The following is a 23342-nucleotide window of genomic DNA, read 5'->3' on the forward strand; positions in this document are numbered from 1 at the left end:
GGCGTTCACTGGCGTGGAGTGAACTGTGGAAGTAGACATTTGCCAGACAGGCTCTGGATGATAATGACAATTCAGAAGAAAAGGCAGAAGACCGACAGACCGGGCAGACAGGGCAGACATGATAAGCATGCTTGCGCGACCCAGAGCACACATTCATAATTTGTACACTTAATTTTTAAAACAGACCAGTTCTAGGCGTTATTAAGCACAAATAGTCTAGAAGATGACCCAAAGATATACGCTTGATAAACCTGTTAAAAAGCAGAGTGTATCAAAGACCCTGAACCAAATTTCAAAAACTGCCTCTCACACCTACCCCTGGGTTAAAAAAAAAAGAGAGAGAGATTATACATACAATAAATGTGGTCTCATGGGTAAGTGGATATATGAAAGAGAGAAGGAGATTTAGCAGATGTATCTGCTTCTACGTAGGCTTCAAGAAATAATCATGTGTTCGAAAACAGACCCACGAGAGAGATAACATACAAACAGGAAAGTGCGCGAGGACTTTACAGGGCTTGGAAAGAGTGTCGGCAACACCAGAGCCCTCCTCCAAGATGCCGGCCATGACCTTGTAATATTAATGCCAAAATGAGGTTTGCACTGTAGCTTCAAAAGTGTAATCCCATTTAAGATGCTAAAATGTTTCATACTTTTTAAACCAAACTTGCACTGTTCAGGTTTGAGCCTAGGGTCTCCAATTCCTTTCCTGGATGAGGATGGAGAAGGGTTATGGGAAGAAGCAAGAGTTAAAGATGATTACCAAGGCACTCAAAACCAACCTAAAGACAACAGTATAAAGTAATCTATTCGTGGAAATTTTACAAAAGAAAAAAAAATCAACTTCAAAACATCCAAAAGACATGGAAAATTACACTTTCCCTACTGTGAATGATATCTCAACCTTTTGTCCAATCAAATAACTCAAAAACAGGCTTGGCACATGTTGTGCCTACCATCTTCAATGAGGCGTTCAAAGTTGTAAAAGTTAAAAAAAAATAAGTAAAAATGGCTTGAAATGGAGTAGAGTGACCAGGTTTGGTGAGGGGCAGTGAGCAGTCCTGCCCTGGGCAAAGCCAATAAACTGCCCACCTGCTCTGCCCCAGCCAGGTACCCAACAGCCTGCCCCTTCTTTACCACATAAAAAATGTCTCATCCTACCAAATTTGGCAAGTCTTCACAATAAATTTAGCCTTAGATTCTACTGGCCAATTCAGAGAAATATATGGCCTTGCAGTTCGTTAGGAAGTGAGTGGGGCTTCTTCAGGTTCTCTTAACATTTTGACAGCTTGTACACATTCCACATCACATGGAAAGCTTTGTCCACAGTCTTAAGTTCATAAAATGATAAAGTTAAATTAGCAGTTTATATTTTTCATGAGGCAAAAAAATTGTTAACCTTTTCCAAGAATGAATTGTGTATAAGCAAAAATTGAAAAAAGTCTAAGAGTGTCCAGGAAGCTTGGGCTTAAAAAATATTAGAGGTCTCAATTTTTAACAAATCTATAAACAAAAGGATTTCAGAAAGCAGTCATGATATAAAAGAGCAGCAAGTGTCAACTTTAGACGCCACCACAGTTCAGTTCCCATGGTTCTGAGAAAACTCATCAAAATTCTCCACCAGATCAACATACTCTCCAGTAGCAAGAGGTGCTTTTCCACCCACAGAGCTTTAGCCAGTCTCCTAAATCTATTAGACTGTCTGCACCAAGCTGGTTTAGGATGCTAGGAAGTTATTTCTGTCAGCTGCGTTGTCTCAATGTGGCCTGTAATGGTAAAGGGCTTTGCTGCCAGAGATGTCTGAACTTCAGGGATGTTAAAAAAAAAAAAAAAAAAAAAAATCCCTGCCCCTTGGTTTGTAAACATGGTCACCTCTTCAATACCAGAGATCCTGTTTACCCCTAACTTCTTTAAGAACTACAGTTTTTATTTTCTTTTTCTTTCTCTTTCTTTCTTCCTTTTCTTCCTTCCTTCCTTCCTTTCTTTGTTTGTTTTTCTTTTTTGGTTTTTTGGATTTGTTTTTTTTGAGACAAGGTTTCTCTGTATAGCCCTGGCTGTCCTGGAACTCACTCTGTAGACCAGCCTGGCCTCAAACTCAGAAATCCGCCTGCCTCTGCCTCCCAGAGTGCTGAGATTACAGGCGTGCGCCACCATTGCCCAGCTCTTTCTTTTTTTAAATCATCTGTCTGCCAATGGCTCCTTTCCCACCAATGTGCTCTTGTCCCTACAGTTTTGAAGTTTTTCCTGGCTCATGATAATTCCTTTCATCTTGGAATGGAATGAAATCACACTAGGGACTAGGGTTCAAGCTGGGGCGGGGGTGGGGGGGGGGGGAGAGTCTCAGGCAGACCAGCTGAGATAAAGCATACATACGCCAGGACGCAAGATGGCAGCTCAGACTAGTAGGTAGAAGAAACATAACTTTCCTACTGTGATCACCAGAGAAAGTTTGCTACCCTGCCTTACATAGCGCATCCCTATTAAATAAAGCTACATATCTTTCATTCTTTTTACTAAGACTTCCAAGAGTTGGTTGGGATAAAATGTCCTTTCCTTGCTCTGATTTGAGATGTTTTTGTTATTGCTGTTTTTACTGTACTCTGTGCCATTATATAAAAGGCCCTATATTACACAGAGGTGCCTGCATGTCCGGCACTATAGGACCACCATAAAAGTCCATGTTCCCCAAAGACTGTGGTCAAAGTAATTCGTATAGGTGACAATAGATGGGTGAGAGCAAGGTTACCTACAACTAAAATAACCGTGTAAGTAAAATCACATTGTACTAACTCTGCCAGCCATGTTCAGAAAAACAGAAATGTAAAAAATGAAAACCAATGAAATTAGACCAGGAAGGAGGCTGACACCAGAGAAGGTGGATAACACGGATCCTGAAGGAAAGCATAGAACATGACAGGTATACCTCAAAGTGTCAGCTTGATACCACCAACTGTACAACCCAACCCTCGTCAGTGGTACCTACATAAAGATGCTCCCCCCAGAGAGCCCTCAAGGTGAGTGACTAGAAGGCGACCCTGAATGGCTATTACAAGCAGCTTTTATACTTTTTAGGAGCCTAGATTGCATCAGCAAGGTTATTGGTTAAGCATATTGACCTGTAAATCTATTGTCTAGCAAGCAAGACATGCATTTGAACTCTATCAGGGACTTTCCAGAGGGTCAGGTGACTATCAGTCAGTACATTCTGAGAATTTTTTACTTAAGAATGTTCCTGTGGGCAGAGAATGGAACTTGGCCTAGCCTTGACCCCAGGCAGGAGGAGGGAAGCTCATAGGAGGGTGTGGACTAGAAAACCCCTTAGGGACCCTCACATCAACAATAAATAAAATTGGTTATTTGATCGTTGTCACCTTTGAGAAGATACATGGAAATTCCTCAGTAAAACAAAGATATTTAGCATACTTTAAATGCCTTGCTTGGGTCGTATATTAATAGTAACTTAGGGCGGGGTAATGGTAGCACACACCTTTAATCCCAGCACTTGGGAGGCAGAGGCAGGCGGATTTCTGAGTCGGAAGCCAGTCTGGTCTACAGAGTGAGTTCCAGGACAGCCAGGATTACAGAGAAACCATGTCTCCAAAAAAAAAAAACAAAAACAAAAAAAACAAATAAGTAAAAATTAAAAAAAAAATAGTAATTTAGGTAAATATCTTCTTCCTTTGCCAGGGCTTCAAAAAACATTGGCTGGTTTTATGACCTGTTTTGTGGAGTTTTCATCATTAAACTGCTCTGAAAATGGTTTGTGATAGCATTACAATAATGCAATATCAATATTTAGCTGTCTATAGACACCCTCTGACCCAACGGAAAATAATGAGCTGTCCAAACCATTTAAAGTGCCCAACAGTCAAGCATAACCAAGACAGAGAAGCGAGGCTGGCTGGTAAAGATGAGGTGTACACAGATGTGGTGTGCCCTCCCCAACAGGACAGCAGCAGAGCCTCAGCAGCCTAGCTCTTGACCTGGGAACTTAGGTAAATTCCAATTTACCAGGAGCAAATTTATGTGAGGTTTCTTGTTTTTTAAAAAGCTTGTCAACTAAGAAAACAAAGGCTAGGTGCCCTGGTGTATACTTGTCTCAGCAAAAAGATCTTAACCAAAGTCCAAAGCCCATGGGAGAAAACAGCCAACCAAAGGCTCTTGCTCTTCTCTCTCTCTCTCTCTCTCTCTCTCTCTCTCTCTCTCTCTCTCTCCCTCTCTCTCCCTCTCTCTCTCCCTCTCTCTCTCTCTCTGCTTCTACTACCCACTTAACTCCCCACCCCATGCCCTTAATAAACTCTATTCTATACTAAAAAAACAAGCAAACAAAAGGCATAGATAAGTACGTCGTGGTCAACCCCCTGAATTTCCAATATAAATTCTGGCTTGGGGGCTGGGGAGATAGTTCAACAGATAAGACTGCTGTCTGCTCTTCCAGAGGGCCCAGGTTCAATTCCCAACATCCACAGGACAACTCACAACTGAACTCCAGTTCTGGACATCTGATCATGTTCTTACACAGACAGACATACATGCAGACAAGTCACCAATGCACATGAAATAAAAATAGAAATAAGTAAATAAGCCCATTAAAGTCTGACCTAGGAAATGCACTAAAAATTACCTCTTGCCAGGCAGTGGTGGCACACACCTTTAATCCTAGCACTTGGGAGGCAGAGGCAGACAGATTTCTGAGTTGAGGCCAGCCTGGTCTATAGAGTGAGTTTCAGGACAGCCAGGACTATACAGAGAAACCCTGTCTCGAAAAACCAAAGTGAGCCTTCCCACTTCAAAAATTACCTCTTGCTAGGGGTTTATCCCAGTGGTAGCAGGTTTACATACCATATGCAAAGCCCAGGACAATCTCCAACACTAAGTCACCTCTCTGTAAGGCTTGGAATAACCTGTAATGATAGTAACTCAGGGCAGCACCAAGCCAAGCTCCTTTAATTGTTTTCTAACTGCATCTACTTCTCTAGAATTAGCCTGAAAACTTTTTTCTGGTAATAGTGTCTCATCTGAGGAGGTGAACTAAATATAAAGCTTTGCCTAATAACAATGACCTAAGTGCCTCAAGGACTTATGGAATGTCTCTATATATTGAGGGAATTTATCGGAATGACTTACAGTTTGCAGTCTAACCTCCCCAACAGTGGGCACCTGGGAATGGGAACTCCAAGAGTTGATCAGGCCCAGGAGATTAGGTGTTTCCGCTGGTCTTCTGTATAGGCTGGAATCCTGAAGAAGGTTCGGAAAGATGGCCTAGCAAGTAAGCACGAGCAGGCGAGGAAGAGCAAATCTCCCTTCTTCCAGTGCCTTTATGTAGGGCTCCGGCAGAGGGTGTGGCCTGGATGAAAGGTGTATATGACCAGGCCTGGATCTAAAACTTGTTTTGACCCAGGCTGACCTTGAACTCAGAGATGGCCTTGCCTCCAGTCCCCAGTCTCCTGGGATTAAAGGCCTGTACTATCTTGCCTGGGCCTAAGCTTTTCAAGGTCACTATGCCTCAAGATCTCTATGCCAAGATCCAGGTCGGAAACTTGTGTCTTCCAGCCTTAAGCTCTGGATCACAGGTGTGCCCTCCATTTCTGGATTGTAGTTCATTCCAGATGTAGTCAAGTTGACAACCAGGAATACCCATTGCAATTTACATGGTAAGGAAAAGAGGACTTCAAACAGATTTTTAAAAAAATCTTCTTGGATGAGGGAAAGAAGAAGGAGTGTGGTCCACAGACATAAGCATTTCTCCAAGAATCAAGGCCATCAAAACAAGACAGACTCACTGAGCTAGCATATCCTCATTAGTGGCTCCAATTCCATCCTCCACCTCAATGATTTTACCTTTATTTAACTGACATTCTTTGTTTGTTTTTTGTTTGTTTTTTTCAAGACAGGGTTTCTCTGTGTAGCCCTGGCTGTCTTGGAACTCACTCTGTAGACCAGGCTGGCCTTGAACTCAGAAATCCACCTGCCAAGTGCAGGGATTAAAGGCGTGTGCCGCCAGTGCCCGGCTTTCAATGACATTCTTTTTTTTTTTTTTTAAAGATTTATTTATTTATGTAAGTACACTGTAGCTGTTCTTCAGACATCCCAGAAGAGGGCTTTAGATCTCATTAAGGATGGTTGTGAGCCACCATGTGGTTGCTGGGATTTGAACTCAGGACCTTTGGAAGAGCAGTCAGTGCTCTTAACCACTAAGCCATCTCTCCAGCCCTTTAAGTGACATTCTTAACATATGTTTTCAGCTTTATTTCTCTGGTTGTGCATGTATGAGTGTTTTACCTGAATGTATTTTGAGCAGCACCTTCATGCCTGGTGCTCTCTGAGGTCAGGAGAGGACGTCAGATCCCCTGGATCTGGACTATGGATGGTTGTAGGCCACAGTATGGGTGTTGGGAGGTGAAACGAAGGCTCCTGCAATAACAACAACTCTTTCTAACAGCTGAGCATCTCTCCAGCCCTCAAAATATTTCTAAAAACTGTGTTTTCTATCAAAAAATTCAAGTTGATATCCCTTTTAATTTGTGTGTTTATGTGCATGTATACATATGTACCCTTGCTTGTCTGTCTGTGTAGCATGTATGTACAGGTACCCATAGAGCCCAGAAAAGGATGCTGAATCCCCAGGAACTAGAGCCACAGTCCATTTTCAGATCTCCTATGTGGGCACTGGGAACTGAACCCAGGTCCTCTGTAAGAGCAGCAAATACTCTAACTGCTGAGCCGGCTCTCCAACCCTGATACTTTCTTTTTGTTGTTCATTTCGATAATTGCAAAAGATATGCTTTGCAGAATATCGCAATAATGACCACCAAAACTAAAGCTGTTTTATTAAGCTCAAAATGTGTGCAATAGACTTTTAAATACCATAGGAAACTGATATCATTCTTTAACAAAATAAATAAAGCACACAATGTGGGCTCACATGTGTGCACGGGGCTGTCACAGAAGTAAAAACCAAGTCATTACAAAGGAACACATTTTGGGTAGTGGGGAGAAAGGGTTGGGGTACGTATGATAAGAGGCATATGGAGGGACTGCGTTGGAGAAGAAAGGGGACCAGTGGGCACATGTGAGAACTAAGTGTAATGACACAGATCTACAGACCATGAAAAACAGACTGCATTACTTGCTGACCTGAAACAATGTTTGTTCTTTAACAATAGGAAATTTTACCCAATGCTCTTCTCTTGCTTCATCCATCCATTCACAGCCCATTCTAAACAAGTTCACTATGATTTCTGTTGCAGAAATCTTATTCTGACATACTACTTTCTTTGCAGCAAAAACCCCTCTAAATTGATAGTCAAGATTAATTTTCTCTAGATTGTGTTATCAGTCTAATTATTATCAATTTGCCATTTATCAAAAACAATATATGTTGTTACATTTTCTTTTTCTTTTCTTTCTTTCTTTTTTTTTTTTTTTTTTGGATTTGGTTTTTTCGAGGCAAGGTTTCTCTGTATAGCTCTGGCTGTCCTGGAACTCACTCTGTAGACCAGGCTGGCCTTGAACTCAGAAATCTGCCTGCCTCTGCCTCCCAGAGTGCTGGGATTACAGGCGTGCGCCACCACTGCTGGCTTGTTTTTTTCCAAAACAAGTTTTCTGGCTTGGGATTAAAGGCGTGTGATGCCAACAGCCCAACCTGCTTGAAATCGTTTAAATTAGCATTCATGGAAATCCTTTCCAATGCCAGACAGTGGTGGCACACGCCTTTGAGTCATTTCTGCTCCTTTTACCCTTCACCCATATTCTTTTAAGTAACCCCAATAAAACTCATTGGTTCACCAAGTTGGACTTAGGTGGTATCCAGACCTTGGTCTGCTGGGGGTGGGGGCGGTCCCTGTCTGGGTTGAGTAGACATGTATGTTGCGTGTCCCCAGGATGAACTCTGTCGCACAACAGTCTTATTCTCCGCACAGTGACCAGTTGAGAATGTCTGTTAATTACCATCCACTGCAAGAGAAACTTCTCTGATAAGGTCTGAGAGATATAGAGGCGTATTTTAAATCACCAAATTATAAAATGTATGAGTAGAAAGATTACTGAAAGGGGGATGTTCAAGATTAAAGAGATGCAAAATTAATAATTTTTTTGTTTTATAATGAGTTATAAAAACATGAGGAGACTGAAGGTAAAATAAAGTCTGCGCGTGCCGACCACTAGTTCCTCACTCGTTTGTTATAAAATACAATGCAGTGCTCTACTATACCACGGTAACATACAGCTAAGATGGTGCTTATTGTATTGCAATGATTTGGTAAAAAGCAAATACTTTTGTTTTAGAAAAAGGTATTACATATATGTTATGGTTGAGTGGCTTCGTGTTCTTGTGGAAACCATACCAGTGGGAGTGGTTTATTTCCCCCTGACCATTTCGCCTACTTGTGGGATCCTTTTCCTCCTGCTGGGTTTGGAGGAGAAGGGAGGCATGCGGGGCAAGGGGAGGAAGGGAAACTTTGGTCATTTTAAGCTTTTAGTTTGTGTGTGAGTGTGTGTGTGTGTGTGTGTGTGTGTGTACACATGTGTGTATTTGCTGTGCACATGCCTTAACAGCATGTGTGAGAAGATCAGAGGACAATCTCCAGAGTGAGCCATTACCTTCCTCTTATTTTGTTGTGATGTCGAATCAGTTGTGATTCCCCCACAGCACACACAAGCGTAGCTGGTCACGGGCTGCAAGAGCTTCTAAGGGGTTTTCCTGTCTCTGCCTCCTACCTGCTGTGGGAGTGGGGTTGCAGGTTCTGGTCTTACGTAGGTGCTGGGAGTCTAACTGAAGTCCTCACACTTGCACAGGAAATGCTTCATCCACGGAATCGTCATGTCCTCTGTGAACATGCTTAAACTGCACCTTGAGATTTTATTTCAAAGTTCTGTCTGGCTCCCACTCCTGTGCAGTACAACATAAATCTAGAAGAGCACAGCAGTGTTTTCTGTTGGGATTTCATCCTCTTGGGTTAAGCTTAGAGAAGTGATATTTTCATATAATTGGGTAATTAAGATATAAGTGCAAAGCTGGGCGGTGGTGGTGTACGCCTGTAATCCTAGCACTCTGGGAGGCAGAGGCAGGCGGCTTTCTGAGTTCGAGGCCAGCTTGGTCTACAGAGTGAGTTCCAGGACAGCCAGGGCTACACAGAGAAACCCTGTTTCCAAAAAACCAAAAAAAAAAAAAAAAATCTTAGAAATGCTATTTATGCTGGGCAGTGTTGGCGCACGCCTTTAATCCTATACAGAGAAACCCTGTCTGGGGGGGAGGAAACAAATCCAAAAACCAAAACAAAACAAAAAAGATACAAGTGCAAATCTTCATATCATATCTTGCAAAACTCATATTGAAATAAAGGATACAAGCTGGGCAGCCATGGAAAATGCCTTTAATCTTAGTATTTGGAAGGCAGAAGCTGGTAGATCTCTGTGAGTTTGAGGCCAGCACAATCTATAGAATGAGTTCCAGGACAACCACACAGAGAAACCCTGTCTGAAAGAACTGAGAGGAAGGAAGGAAGAAAGGAAGGAAGAGAGCACACACAGTTAACTTTAAGCTATGTTTAATACCTGTTCAATCTTCCTGTCTTGTGCATATATATTTTAAAGGTTGGACCTGACCAGGGATGTGGGATTTTCTGGTATCAAACACAAGACACTGTGTACTGAAGGGGGTGGATGGGGTAGTTCTATTAGAATAACAACATTATTATTAATAAATAGTAGTGGCAGTCTGGAGAGTTGGCTCAGCAATTAAGAGCACTGACTACAATTCTGAAGGTCCTGAGTTCAAATCCCAGCAACCACATGGTGGTTCACAACCATCCATGCCCTCTCCTGGTGTGTCTGAAGATACCTACAGTATACTTACATATAATAAATAAATCTTTAAATAAATAAATAGTAATGGCAACTTGCCATCTGTGGAAGACATTGTTTCTGAGGGTGACTTGAACTGTGCAGACCTGGCCCGAATAGTTTCAGTGGAGAAGAATTTTTTAGTATGCGACCTAGAGACTGTTTTTGTAGTATTTCGGTGAAGAACATGGCTGGTTTTGCCCTTGTCTGAAGAGTCTACCCAAGGTTAAGGTAAAGAGATTCATGTATTAACTGCACTGACAAATGTAGTCTCCAAAAAGCCCAGGAGAAACTTTGTTCTCTCATTTAATCTTATGAAGAACACTCTAAGCAAGCACTGCAAACTTAAAAAGAAAAAAATCAAAATGTATGTTAAAGGGGCACCAAGAACCCTGTCTGAAAAAACCAATAAATAAATAAATAAATAAATAAATAAATAGAGAGTTACCAAGAAGTAGAAAGGAACCGAATCCTATGTTCAAGGAGATGAACTGATTAAGGGAGTGGTGACCTCAAGACAGATCCCACCCTGCTAGGTTTACTCTTTAGAAAAGCAAGCAGTAGATCTTGAGTTCAAGGCCAGACTGGGACAGAGCAAGTTCTAGGTAAAGAAAAGCTTACATCCAGGCGGTGGTGGTACACACCTTTAATTCTAGCTTTCAGCGGAGCCTTGCAGATCTCTGAGTTCAAGGTCAATCTACTGAGAAAGTTCCAGGACAGCCAAGCTTAGGCCGTGAAGGAGTGGCAAAACAGAAAGATGGTAATAGAATAAGGAGGAGGGCCGGGCAGAGGTGGTGCACCCTGTAATCCCAGCACTCTGGGAGGCAGAGGCAGGCGGATTTCTGAGTTCGAGGCCAGCTTGGTCTACAAAGTGAATTCCAGGACAGCCAGGGCTATACAGAGAAACCCTGTCTTGAAAAAAACAAAAAACCAACCCCCCCCCCCCAAAAAAAAATAAGGAGGAGAGCATGTTCCAGCCCCAGCAAGCAGCAGAACATGGCAGGCAGGTTTGTCCATTTGGCTCTGGCTTTAGAGTCAAGAATAGAAAGGACTACTGAGACAGTTAATGCTGGTTATCTGGAGCTAAGAAATTAGTGGTGATTAAGAAGACACCAGCATCACTGAGGTGAAATCTTCTGGGAAGTAGTTTTGGGGGTTTGTTGTTGTTGTTGTTGTTTTTGAGATCATAAAGAAGCTGTGTTCCAGAGATAGCTAAGGTTGTTACCTTGTGGTGCAGCTGGACTTGGTCATATGTAAGACTTGCCCAGGTGGTACTGGTTTTGAAGGCATGAAAAGGTCATGGAGAGCAGCTGAGGCTTGGCACTGTGAAAGGCCAAGGAAGGTCATGGGTGAAGGTGCAGCCTCGGCTGCAGTTGATGACCCAGGACTGAAGGGGTCATGCAAAGGAGTTGAGGCTTGGCACCATGAAGAGAGCCTGTGAGAGGCTATTGGTGACACCTAGTTACAGCGGAAGACTCCAGCACATTAGAGATGCCAGTACCATGGAATGAATTGCCAAGAACAGCAGCATCAGAGAAGTGAACCAGACCCTAGAGTGATCCAGCAAGCCCTTCAGAGGAACTCAGAAGATCATGTGTAGACTCCAGGTACTGGAAAAAGAAACTGTAACATTAAGGTTGCCTTGGTGACCCCCAAGATGTTCGAGATGCCATAGCCATGGGACACCCGCTGAAGAAAGCCTCTAACGGAGTGGACCCAGCTCAGGAGAAAGAAGGTTATTGCAGTCAACAAGAATGAAAGAAGGTGGAGATCTAAGAACGCTCTGACATTGCATATAGAGTTTGGAGTTTGCTCAGCTGGTGTCCTGTCTTGCTTTGGTCCCATATTTCCTACAATAACATTTTAGAATGGTAACATATATCCTGTATGATACTGGAGGTATGTGATCTGCTTTTTGATTTTGATTTCTTGGGGGATCCATGAATCTCAAAAGAGACGGTATTGAGACTGTTATAAACAATGGTACGTTTTGAAGTTGGACTAAATGTATTTTTCATTATGCTATGGTTATGTATGGTCCACACAGACTCATGTTTGAACAACCCTGGGGGGGGGGGGTAAAGGAGTGAAATGTAACGGTTTGGCTCAGGGAGTGGCACTATTAGGAGGTGTGGTCTTGTTGGAGGAAGTGTGTCACTGTGAGGATGGGCTTTGAGACCCTTCTTCCAGCTGCCTGAGGACATGCTGCTCCTGGCTTTCTTTTTGATAAAGATGTAGAACTCTCATCTCTTCCAGTGCCATCCATGCCAGCCTGAATGCTCCTGTGCTTCCCGCCACGATGATAATGGACTGAAACTGAACCTGTAAGCCAGGCCCAATTAAATGGTGTCCTTTATAAGAGTTGCCTTGCGAGGATGTGGAGAAAGAGGAACACTCCTCCACTGCTGGTGGGGCTGTAAGATGGTACAACCACTGTGGAAATCAGTCTGGAGGTTCTTCAGAAAACTGGACATGAGACTTCCAGAAGACGCTGCTATACCTCTCCTTGGCATATACCCAAAGGATTCCCCGGCATGCAATAAAGACACATGCTCCATTATGTTCATAGCAGCCTTATTTATAATAGCCAGAAGCTGGAAAGAACCCAGATGCCCCTCAAAGGAGGAATGGATACAGAAAATGTGGTATATTTACACAATGGAATACTACTTAGCAATTAGAAACAATGAATTCACAAAATTTTTAGGCAAATGGTTTGATCTGGAAAATATCATCCTAAGTGAGGTAACCCAATCACAAAAGAATCACATGGAATTCAATCTCTGATAAGTGGATATTAATTAGCCCAGAAGTTCTGAATACCCAAGGCACAACTTGCATAACAAATGACTCCCATGAAGAAGTATGGAGAGGGTCCTGATCCTGGAAAGGATTGAAGTAGCATTGGAGGGGAATATAAGGACAGAGAAAAAGGAGGGAGGTGATTGGAGAAGGGATGGAGAGAAGAAGGTTTATGGGACATATGGGGAGGGAGGATCCGGGAAAGGGGAAATCATTTGGAATGTAAACAAAGAATATAGAAAATAAAAATATTTATAAAAAAAAAAAGAGTTGCCTTGCTCAATGATGCCCCAGTGTAGAGGGATGTGAAGGCAGGCAGTAGGTGGGAGGGTGGGGCACATCCTCATAGAAGCAGGAGGAGGGGGTATGGGGTAGAGGGTTTCTGGGGGCAAGAATCGGGAAAGAGGATAACATTTGAAACACAAATAAATAGAATATCCAATAAAAAAGAGTTGGGTTTGTCATGGTTTCTGTTCACAGCAGTAAAACCCAAACTAAAATAATTTTAGAACTAGTTGAGCATGGTAGCTCATATAATCCCAGCACCTGAGACACTGAGACAGGAGGACTGCAAGGTAAAGACCAGCCTGGGCTACACTTAGCAAGTTCCAGGCTAGACTATGCCACCAGCAAAATGGTATCTAAAGAGAGGGATGGGTAGAAACAGGAAGGGAAGGAGGAAAGGGGTAAGAAAGAGAACTGAAGAAAGACAAACAAAAGCCCAAAGGAATTGGACCCTCCCATGTCGGGGAGGAGAAGGTGGGGCCTCTCCTCATGAAGGGTCACTACTCACTCTCCCTAATGTATCCCAGAACTAGTTACTCGCACAGCTGGAGAAATTAGCGTGAAGAAAGAGGCCAGTGGCCTGCTCTCACGCACTCCAGGGTTAGCACTGGATGGAGAAGGGGGGCACCTTCAGTGCTGCTGGTTGGCTTCTCATGGTGAGAACATCTTGAGAATATAACTCTGATGCTTAAGGAGATGCTAGTTTTTTGTTTTGTTTTGTTTTGTTTTGTTACTACATGGTCTATAAATTCATGCCAACTCCTTCATCTGCTTTCAACTATTCAACCACCCAATACTGCGGGAGAGCTGCCTGCACAGTGCTTTTGGGGAGATTACACATGTACCCACTCTCTGATCGCTTTGCTAAGGTCATTTTGTTGTGTTGTTTTTTTTTTCTTAAGATTTATTTATTTATTATATGTAAGTACACTGTAGCTGTCTTCAGACACCCCAGAAGAGGGCATCAGATCTCATTACGGATGAATGTAAGCCACCATGTGGTTGCTGGGAATTGAACCCATGTCCTCTGGAAGAGCAGTCAATGCTCTTAACCACTGAGCCACCTCTCCAGCCCTTTCTCTATCATTTTTTACCTTGGATTCAGAAACAGCATCTCATTAAACCTGGGCCTCCTTAATTGGCTATATTGGTTGGCCAGCTAAGTCTTCAGGATGCTCCTGTCTCCACTTCCCAGTAGGCCCCTATAACCCATGACCACCTTCTTTAAATGTAAGTGCTTGGTGCTCATGCATGCATAGAAAACACTTTACCCACCATGACCTGAGCCCCAAGAGTGTTTTTATTTTATTCGTTTGTTTGTTTGTCTTGTCTTGCTATGTAGCCCCAGCTGGCCTAGAATTCATTCTTTATGTACATTAAACTGGCCCTGAGCTCACGAAGATCTTCCTGCCTCTGCCTCCCAAGTGCCGAGACTAAAAGCAGATGCTGCCACACCTGGCCCCACAAGTGTTTTGAAAGAGATTGCTAAGCCTGGCTCAGGAAATGGGGACATGGGGTCCAGCCTGCTTTCTTGAGGTAAAATGCAGATGCATTGGAAAAATGCAAGAGCAAGTCATTTATTTAGTCAAGGCCAAAACCTTCAGGTACGTGATTCCAGACTCAGAGCAGAAGGTTAAACAGGAACACAATCCAAGGCTTTCTGACTTTTCTTTGTGGGCCGACAACATTGCTTCTTAGCCATGATTAAACTTGGGATCTGTTTTACCTTGAACTAGAACTCTTCATTCTGGAGCAAGTCAGAATGGTACAATCGGCTGATAGTTTCTATGTAAGTGATCCATAAAAAAGAAGTCGCTGATAAGGAAAGCAACATTATCAAAGGGAGGCTGCTGTGGGTAAAGATCATGATTTATGATTCCCACGCTCACTGCTGTTTCCCCCCACACTGCAGCTGTGGGGTGAAATGGCATAAAGAAACCTGAATCTTCCTGTAAAGGGTTAATCACCAAGTCTTTCTGTCCTCCATGCCACTTTCAGGTTCGAATTCCAGGATGGCATTCTGTCCCCAGGTCACCCACGCCTCAGCTTGTCTCCCCAGCAATCGGATGGAAGACGATGAAAAGGATTATATTCTCTTGAAAAATAGAAGAAATAGGAGATAGATAGGTAGATGGATGGATGGATAGATGGATGGATGGGTGGATGCGCAGACAGACGGACAGATGGACGGACAGACGGGCAGACAGATAGACTGACTGACTTACTATAAAAGTTGATTTATGCTCTGGGGCAGGCCAAAGTGTCTCAAAACTTGCCATTTTGATGATGCTGGAGTCCCGGAAGAGCTAGGGGTGTGAACCACTCCACATCTTCAGGCTGAGGACAGGCACACCAGCACCTGAGGACAGACGAAAGCAGACATCCCAGCTCCAGAAGACAGAGAGCTCACGCTTCTGCTGCTCTCTTGTACAGTGTGACTACCGTCCCTCAGTTTGCTGATTCGAATGCTGATCTCTCCCTGAAACATTTTCTCCAACACACCAGAAGTAGTGTTCTCTCAGCTTCCTGCGAGGGCAGTCAAGCTACCATATAGAATTAAGCATCACAGAGTCAAAAGTAAAGCAGTAACAGTTCCCTTTCCCTTTGGCAGCGGGACTCTGAGCACCCTGCTCTCTACAGCCCCTTCCTGTAGTACAACCAATCCAAGCTTACCCCCAACTAGATGACAAGTGAGAATCAGACTATGAGACTATGGTTATTTCCTTTGGTTTTACTGGGAGGTCACCCCTAATCTACTCTTCTAACTGCTCGCCTGGCTACCTACCTCCCCAGCAGTGTACCCCAGATATTTGCTGTTTCTCCTGGCCATGTACCCCTGGCTCCTCTCCTATCATGGCGGCTCCTCTCTCTCTGTCTCTCTCTCTCTCTCTCCATCCTCTTCCTCTTCTTCTTCTTCTCCTCCTCCTCCTCCTTCTCCTCTTCCTCTTCCTCCTTTTTCTCCTCCTCCTCCTTCCTCATTCTCCTTCTGTTTCTCCTCCTCCAACCATGACACTCCAACCCACGTAAGCCCTCCAGTAATTGGCTGTAGCCAATTTTTATTTAAACATTAGTTTTAAATCAAGGAACAAGGTTTGTATAATGAAAGTTTATGAACATGAGAAGTCACTTGTAGGCCTGGACCTTTGAGTATAGAATTTAGCATCACAATCCATAGCTATAGACCAAAGCCCAATGCCTTCCAAGTGGACACAGTCCAGGACTAGCTCTGTTCGTGTCATACATGATGCCTTGCACAGGAACCCTGAAGATCCACGTCAAAAGGAAGCAACAGCAAACGAATGCAGGGCAGTTCGGAGCCTGCGGGCCTAGGAGCAGCTGGGAGGCATGGGCAAGCCATGGCTTCCAGAGGCACAGGGGAGAGAGGTTATGTGAACGTGGAGAACAGTGGAGAGGAAGTTCGGTGTTTTCTTCTGGGATGAAGAAATTATTCCAATAGCAACCAGAGAGGGAACCATGATGAACAATAGCAAATGTTGCAAAGATGTAGAAAAACTGGAGCTCTTCCATGTGCTAGTGGGAATGTGAAATGGTATAGATTGTTTTAGAAAATAACACATCGGTTCTTCCCAAGGTTGAAGGTAGTTAGCCTACAGCCCAGTATTTCACTGTTATGTTGAATGAAAGTCTATCACTACAGAAAACGTGTATACAAATGCCATACAGCATTAATCACAATCATCAGACATGAAAGCAACAGGGATACCAACCAATGGAACTGAGGGATACAGAATGGTACATCCGTAGAGATGAGTGTCAAGGAAGAGTGAAGCGCTAACTCATCTCCCGCATTGATGGTTCCTGTGACCCATACACTGCCTGGAAGAAGCCAGTCTTAAAGGACTACAGATTGTAGACGTCAACACGTCTGGATGGTCCAACTTTCATCTATCAAGACAGACAGTAGATCAGTGGTTTCCAGGGGCCCGGGGGAGGAAAGTGATGTAGATGCAGGACAGTGTTGCCACTGTATTACAAGTTGTAGGGTTGTGCTTGAAAGGCACACAATTACCACTGCTGAAGTGGGAAGAGGATTCATCTGGGCTCAGGGCCTCAGGGTTGCAGTAGATGTTCACTCGGCTGGCTGGGAGGCCAGGATATGACGGAGGCAGAAAAGTGTGGCAGAGGAACTTTTGTATTTTTTAAGACCTATTTTAAGTGTGTGTGTGTGTGGGGGGGGGGGCATGTGAATGCAAGCACACATGGAGGCTAGCCGAGGTGGGTCTCCCTGGATCTAGAGTTATAGGCAGTGGCGAGGTATATAATTATATATACCTTTTCCTATACTTTTTCCTTTCTTCCTTTTCCCTTTTAGCTGTCTTGGCCCCGTCAAGCTGACAATGAAAATGAATGATTGTGACATTGAGGCTGAGATAGGAGAGTGGGGTTCGCTCACAGTCAGCTTTATCTTCCTGGTAGATTCAAGCGACCTGCCTCAGGATGTACCCACCCATCTTCTCCCATCTCTCTTCCACTGTGGAAGGAGGTCTACATTCCCCCTCAGTTATACTCACAGGGGTTTCCTTTAATAATAGCTAGTAATAACTTGGTGTACCTGCCTTGGCATTTATTTCTTAGCAGACCAATGCTCACCTATAGTGCGATAGCATATATATCATATATATGGTATATGGCATGTATGTGTATATGTATATCATAACCTAATAAAAACTCTATCAAGATTCCTCGGAGATAGGAATACTTAGGAAGGGAGCTTGTTGAGTGGGTGGGCAGAGGGAGGGGAGGATGTTCTGGAGTGGCTGTTCTCATGCCTGTGCTCATTAGCAGTATGTGGGGGACCTCCGGGCATTAGGTATGATTTCAGGTCTAGGAGACATAGATATCAGTTGCTTTTTCCTCTGATTATCAAAGTTACTAGCTTTTCTTCAATGCTTGTTTGTCTGTAGCTGTTCTTGTCCTGTCAATTTCTTGTTATACACTTTTTCCTTTTTTGTTGTTTTTTGTTTGGCAGGGTTTTTGTTTGTTTGTTTTTTGTTTTGTTTTCCTTGTTTGCTGAGACCGGCAGGATCCTGGCTGTCCTGGAATTCATAATATAGACTAGTCTGGCCTTGAAATCACAGAGAGCCTCCTGCCTCTGCCTCCTTAGTACTGGGATTAAAAGTGCATCACCACATCCGGCCCTTACTTTTTCTATTCTTCTATTTAAATTATGAAAGAAACTATGTTGTTGTTGGTTTATTTATTTATTTATTTATTTTGGTTTGGTTGTTTTTTTTGGGGGGGGGGTTGGTTTTTTGGCTTTGGTTTTTTTGAGACAGGGTTTCTCTGTATAGCCCTGGCTGTCCTGGAACTCACTCTGTAGACCAGGCTGGCCTCCAATTCAGAAATCTGCCTGCCTCTGCCTCCCAGAGTACTGGGATTACAGGTGTGCGTCACCACCACCCGGCTAAGAAACTATGTTTAGAAACTCCTTGAAGATTCTAAAAGTTGAACCCTTATGGGTCCTAGACATTGCAAATACCTTCTGATTTAGCATCTAGTAGTTTTATCTATGGTATCTTGAGTTGAACTACAATTCTTTCTTTTTTTTTCTTTTTTTCTTTCTTTCTTTCTTTTTTTTTTTTTTTTTTTTTTTTTTTTTTTTTTTTTTTTTTGAGACAGGGTTTCTCTGTGTAGCCCTGGCTGTCCTGGAACTCACTCTGTAGACCAGGTTGGCCTCAAACTCAGAAATCTGCCTGCCTCTGCCTCCTGAGTGCTGGGATTACAGGCGTGCGCCACCACCACCCAGCTTTTAGTTTTGTTTTGTTTTTTAACTAAAATTCTTAACTTTAATATAATCAAGGACTAGTCAGTATTCATGCATTGTGTCTTGGTCAAAAGTTTATACCAGGGCTAGGCTCACCCAGGTTATATTTAAGACTTACCATTGTCTGAATTAATGTATTACCTAGTTAAGCAACTCTTGTAGTTTTGCTTTTTATGAACTCACTCACACATTTGAGTGTGTACAAATGGATGCCTGTGTGTATGTGTCTATATGGCCAGAAGCCAACACTCACAGTGCTGCTTCAGTTTTCTTTTCTTTTTTCTTTTTTTAAAAATGTTGCTTCATTTTTCTGAATGCTATAATTATAGGCATGAGCAATCATGCTGGACCAAGGTAAGACATTTTTGATATTTGTAGGGAGTAGATAAAGCCCTGAGTTGGATGTGTATTATTGACATGAACATGGTCTTGTCATGGACCCCAGTGCCTCAGACCCATAGGAATGGCAAAACCCGCCCAGATCAGGCTCACCGGAATATCACCTGCTTGCCTTGGTTGGAGCAACCATTGACCTTTAGCTAGAACCAGTGTATGCAGGAATTCTCACAGCGGCTGCTTCTGCCTGGATGACTGCAACCCAACACTGCTCCCCAACAGAAGCCTCCTACAGAGATCTCTATCTTCAGCTCTCTGAGTCTCCAGGCTGCTGTTGGAGTGTCTCCCTCTTCCTAGCTCACAACCCATCTGGTCCCGGCTTTTCTCTGTGTGTGTGTGTTGTCTCCTCATTCCCAGTTAGGTGATTCCCTGAGCACTCCATGGTCCTTAAAGCCACAGCATCTGTCACAAAGCTAAACAGAAAACTGCATACAAGGATCTCTTCAAGCCTCCTGTTTGATTTTGAAATTCATGCCATTGATATAAATTGTGTGTTTTCATGCATGTGTTGGTGCCTGCCTATAATCTCAACGCTTAGAGGCTGAGACAGGAGGATTGCCGCAAGGCCAGCCTGGGCTACCTAGTAAATTCAACGCCAATGCCAATCTGAGCTACACCACGAGACCTTGTCTGATAAACATTCATTAAACAAGTAGTATGATTTCACCTGATACTCGTGTCTTTCGTTCATTTGTCCAAACAACACAAGGACTGTATTTTCTTTAGGAAGAGCCCAGCAAGTTCCCATGGTTTTAACCTCTCATAGCAAAAGTGGGGGTGATCCAGAGAGATCCGTGCTATCTGAAGCAACTGGGTTAGATAGCTACCTGGGAAGTAAAAGACTCACACTAAATAAAAATAAGAGGTGAGGCATCTTCTCCTAACCTAAACCATCACACCTTTCCACTCAGCTTCTGTAGGGCCCGGGTCTTTCCGGTGAGACAGACCAGCAGAGCTTCACCTCTTCCTATTATCTAATCCAGTTCCGTCATTCGTTGGCAGTAGCTTGCAGCTTGGAATCCCTGCAAGTACACCAAGAACTGACACTCTTAGAGTTGTGTGATTTTATTTTCCTACGCCTCTTTTCAGGTCCTTTTAGACATACTTAACTCATCAAATAATTGCTTATCATATTCTCCCAAAGTACTTAATGTAATATTTTTTTTTTTTTAGGAATAATCCGTAATGCTCAGATCTACTCAGCTTCTGTGCTCTGTAACTAAAAATTAAAGTAAATATAATGAGGCTTCGGTTCCTTGAGGCCTAGGGAAAGGATATTTTTTATTATTTATTTATTTATTTTTCTTTTAGTAAGCATGTGAGCCTGTGTGTGCCCTGTGGAGCAGACACACGCACACAGGCAAACCATAGTCCTTGGCTACAAATGTCCTTGGAAATGGCACTCGTGGGTCTGAATAACGTGGGAGCCTTGGAGATCCGATCAACTGTTTAGGGGAGGGCCTGCTCCGAGGTTTCTGTTATGTCAGCTGCTTTTCTCAGTGCGGTGCCTGGTGCTGAGTCACTGATTGGTAATTGTTGCTTATTAATACTAAACCATCGAGTCTCAGACTTGAGTCACCTGTAGTCACCTGCCTACATTTGATAATGTCTGGGGACGGTTTAGAGTGTCACAATTAGAGGGGTAGCCATAGTCTGGGGGGGGGGGGGTCCTAGATACCAGATGTCCTAAATATTCTCCAATGCCCGAGAAGTCCTCTCCATAAAATGCCATCGGTGCCCTGGTGGAGGCCCTACACTGAATCATGTAGCTCCAGAGGGTAAGAACTCTACAGCAGCCCCGGAACATCTCAATAAATCTGTCCTGACTCAGGCGTGCAAAATGGCTAACTGGGTAGGAGGCACGAGGTGAGGAACTGTATATATCCCCGAGTCAGGTGTGAGACTTCAAAGGCATGCCAAGCGACCCCTACCCAGGAGAGGAATCCAGACCACCCTGAGCCTGAACCTGACTCTTTTTATAGCTGGCCACACAGGTGGTGTGATCTCGAGCTTGTGTGTACAGCTCTTGCTGTTCTATTTATCCACTCAGATAGATTTCTTAGTAATCGATCTTGGGATAGACATCCTGACCTTTGCTCCCTCCCTGGGATTCGACTTTGGTTCACTGCTCCGGTGAGCCGGGGAGCCGGGCTCGTCTACCTAACCCTAAATGTTCAGCTCTTGCCCTCAAGCCTGGCAAGGAGAGTTTCCTGACTCACAGAAGACTAAACAACAGGAGGAGAGGGGTGTCTGTGTGGGGTAGAACCGGGCCCAAGTGAACCGGACAGGAGATGCGTACCCAGTACTCCCTTCCCCTGGTTCACGTGCTTATCACTAATATCTTGGGTAAACCCCACACTTATCTTTCTGTACCCTCTATGTTCTCTTCCATAAAGTGAAACAATGATGCTTTTCAACCTGTTTCACAGAGCAGTTTGTAATAAAAGATAAGAAAAAGGTGATTTTTTTTTGAAAGGTTTACAAAGAGCCCAAGACAAAGAGCCCAAGAGTCCTTGGTAACGATGCCAAAGGAGAGGCGTTCTCACAGCCGTATCTGTGGCATCCGTATAAAGGGCTTTGTTTGCTCCTCACAACCTTGCAAGGCAAGGGGGGGTGGGGTGGGACAGAGAAATGTTCCTTTTCACAGATGGGAAAGGCAAGGCCTTGAAAGTCAGTGCCTGACACGGTTCAGACACCTAGCATATCCCAGAGAGACCAGAGCAGAACAGATCCCCGCCCCCTTTCTAGTGTCATTCCCTGCTATGACACAGACCCTCTGAGGACGCATCCAGATGATTTATATAAAATAACATATGAGTGAGGTTAGCATACAAGAACACGTGCAAGCTCTACCCTGAGGATATCTTTATAAAAATGTTCCAGAATGTAAAAGAAAGCACTAGTGAGAATAGAGCATTTTGTCTTCTTGATTTCAGACATTTTATACTTGGAGGGAATTTGCATTGGGGCCCTGAAATTTCCCTGCTCACTAAAATGTTGGCTCCTCTCTCCGTGGCCATAACTTTTCATTCACGCATGGCCGTTGCCTGTGTCGGCCAGGCCTAGCAACACTTGCAGATGGAAGGAAGGGGAGGAGCTGAGGAGTCTTGGAACTACCCCTGTCCCCAGGGGCTAAGTGGGAGGGAAGGAGAAAGAACCCAGGGCTGCAGCTGCAGCTAATGCTGGTTTTGTGAGTTCTGGTGTGTGCTTGGTGCAGGGCAATGGGGACTGGGGAGGTCTGAGGGAAGGGGTCTCAGAGGGAGTGTGAAGCGCAAGTGCGACACATTCCAGTTTGTCACTCAAAAAGTCCAGGCACCGAGTCACACGTCTATGAGCAGTGGAGATGCTTAGAAAGAGAAGGAGGCTCTTGTTCTGAGAAGAGATGGAGACACTGGCCATGTTGTTTGTTGGCAACAGACACAAAGACAGAATCCCAGCTGTAAGACATAGGACACACGTGTGAAGGAAGAGAGTTCAGGGGAAAGGTAGGTGCTGTCAAGGCCTTCTCAGTCAGCTATGGCTGAGAAGGAGTCATAGGAACAGGAAGCAGCAGGTTCCAGGCTGGGCAGAAGAGGACTCACAGTTGTGAGCAGGCTGTGAGGCTGTAGGGACCTTGGTTGTTCCTGCCCCTCAGTTTGAGGACAGCTGCAGGCACACCAGCGTCTGTCTGCGGGTTCCACAGTTCCTGGGAGCCACCTCACAGATGGACTACAGAGCTGTGGTGAGAGAGAGAAAGAGTTTGGGGAACTCACTGGATTAAGAGCTGAAGTATTTGTGGTACTCTCTGAAGCTGATCTTGGGTTAATCTTTGCTTCTTGGATGCCTCACAAGCCACACAGACCTTTCCCGGAGCACCTACGTCTGTGGCTGAGGTTGTTGGCAGTATTACTGACACAGTGGATTCAGTACTCAGTATCTTGTAAATAAATGCATTTAGGATTATCATAATCCTAGAAATTGGAACTTGGAGGATCTAAAAAACTTAACCAATTACTTATATTATTTAATCGTGTAAACTAGGCCCAGAGTGATAAAGTGATTTTCTTCAATATCACATGTCTAAAAATGGCTCTACTGACTATGAAAATCACTGAAGAGTGAGGAACCATTAGTGCAAAAGTGAAGATTAATCAGCTAAGAACATGGAAAGAACAAAGCAACCATTTTAGTGAACTTGTGTTCTTGGTCAAAAAGAAAAGAAAAGAAGACACACCCTAGGATTTCCCTGCAA

At 43.8% G+C, this 23342-nt stretch overlaps 1 protein-coding gene across 1 annotated transcript in view; it reads left to right on the plus strand.

The window, feature by feature from the left end:
• Gpbp1 (GC-rich promoter binding protein 1) overlaps positions 1-23342 on the plus strand; it is a 722682-nt gene that overhangs the window by 466604 nt on the left and 232736 nt on the right. The gene's annotated exons all lie outside the window — the stretch shown is intronic.

The sequence above is a fragment of the Apodemus sylvaticus genome, chromosome 16 (assembly GCF_947179515.1).
Source record: "Apodemus sylvaticus chromosome 16, mApoSyl1.1, whole genome shotgun sequence".
NCBI classification, from domain to species: domain Eukaryota; kingdom Metazoa; phylum Chordata; class Mammalia; order Rodentia; family Muridae; genus Apodemus; species Apodemus sylvaticus.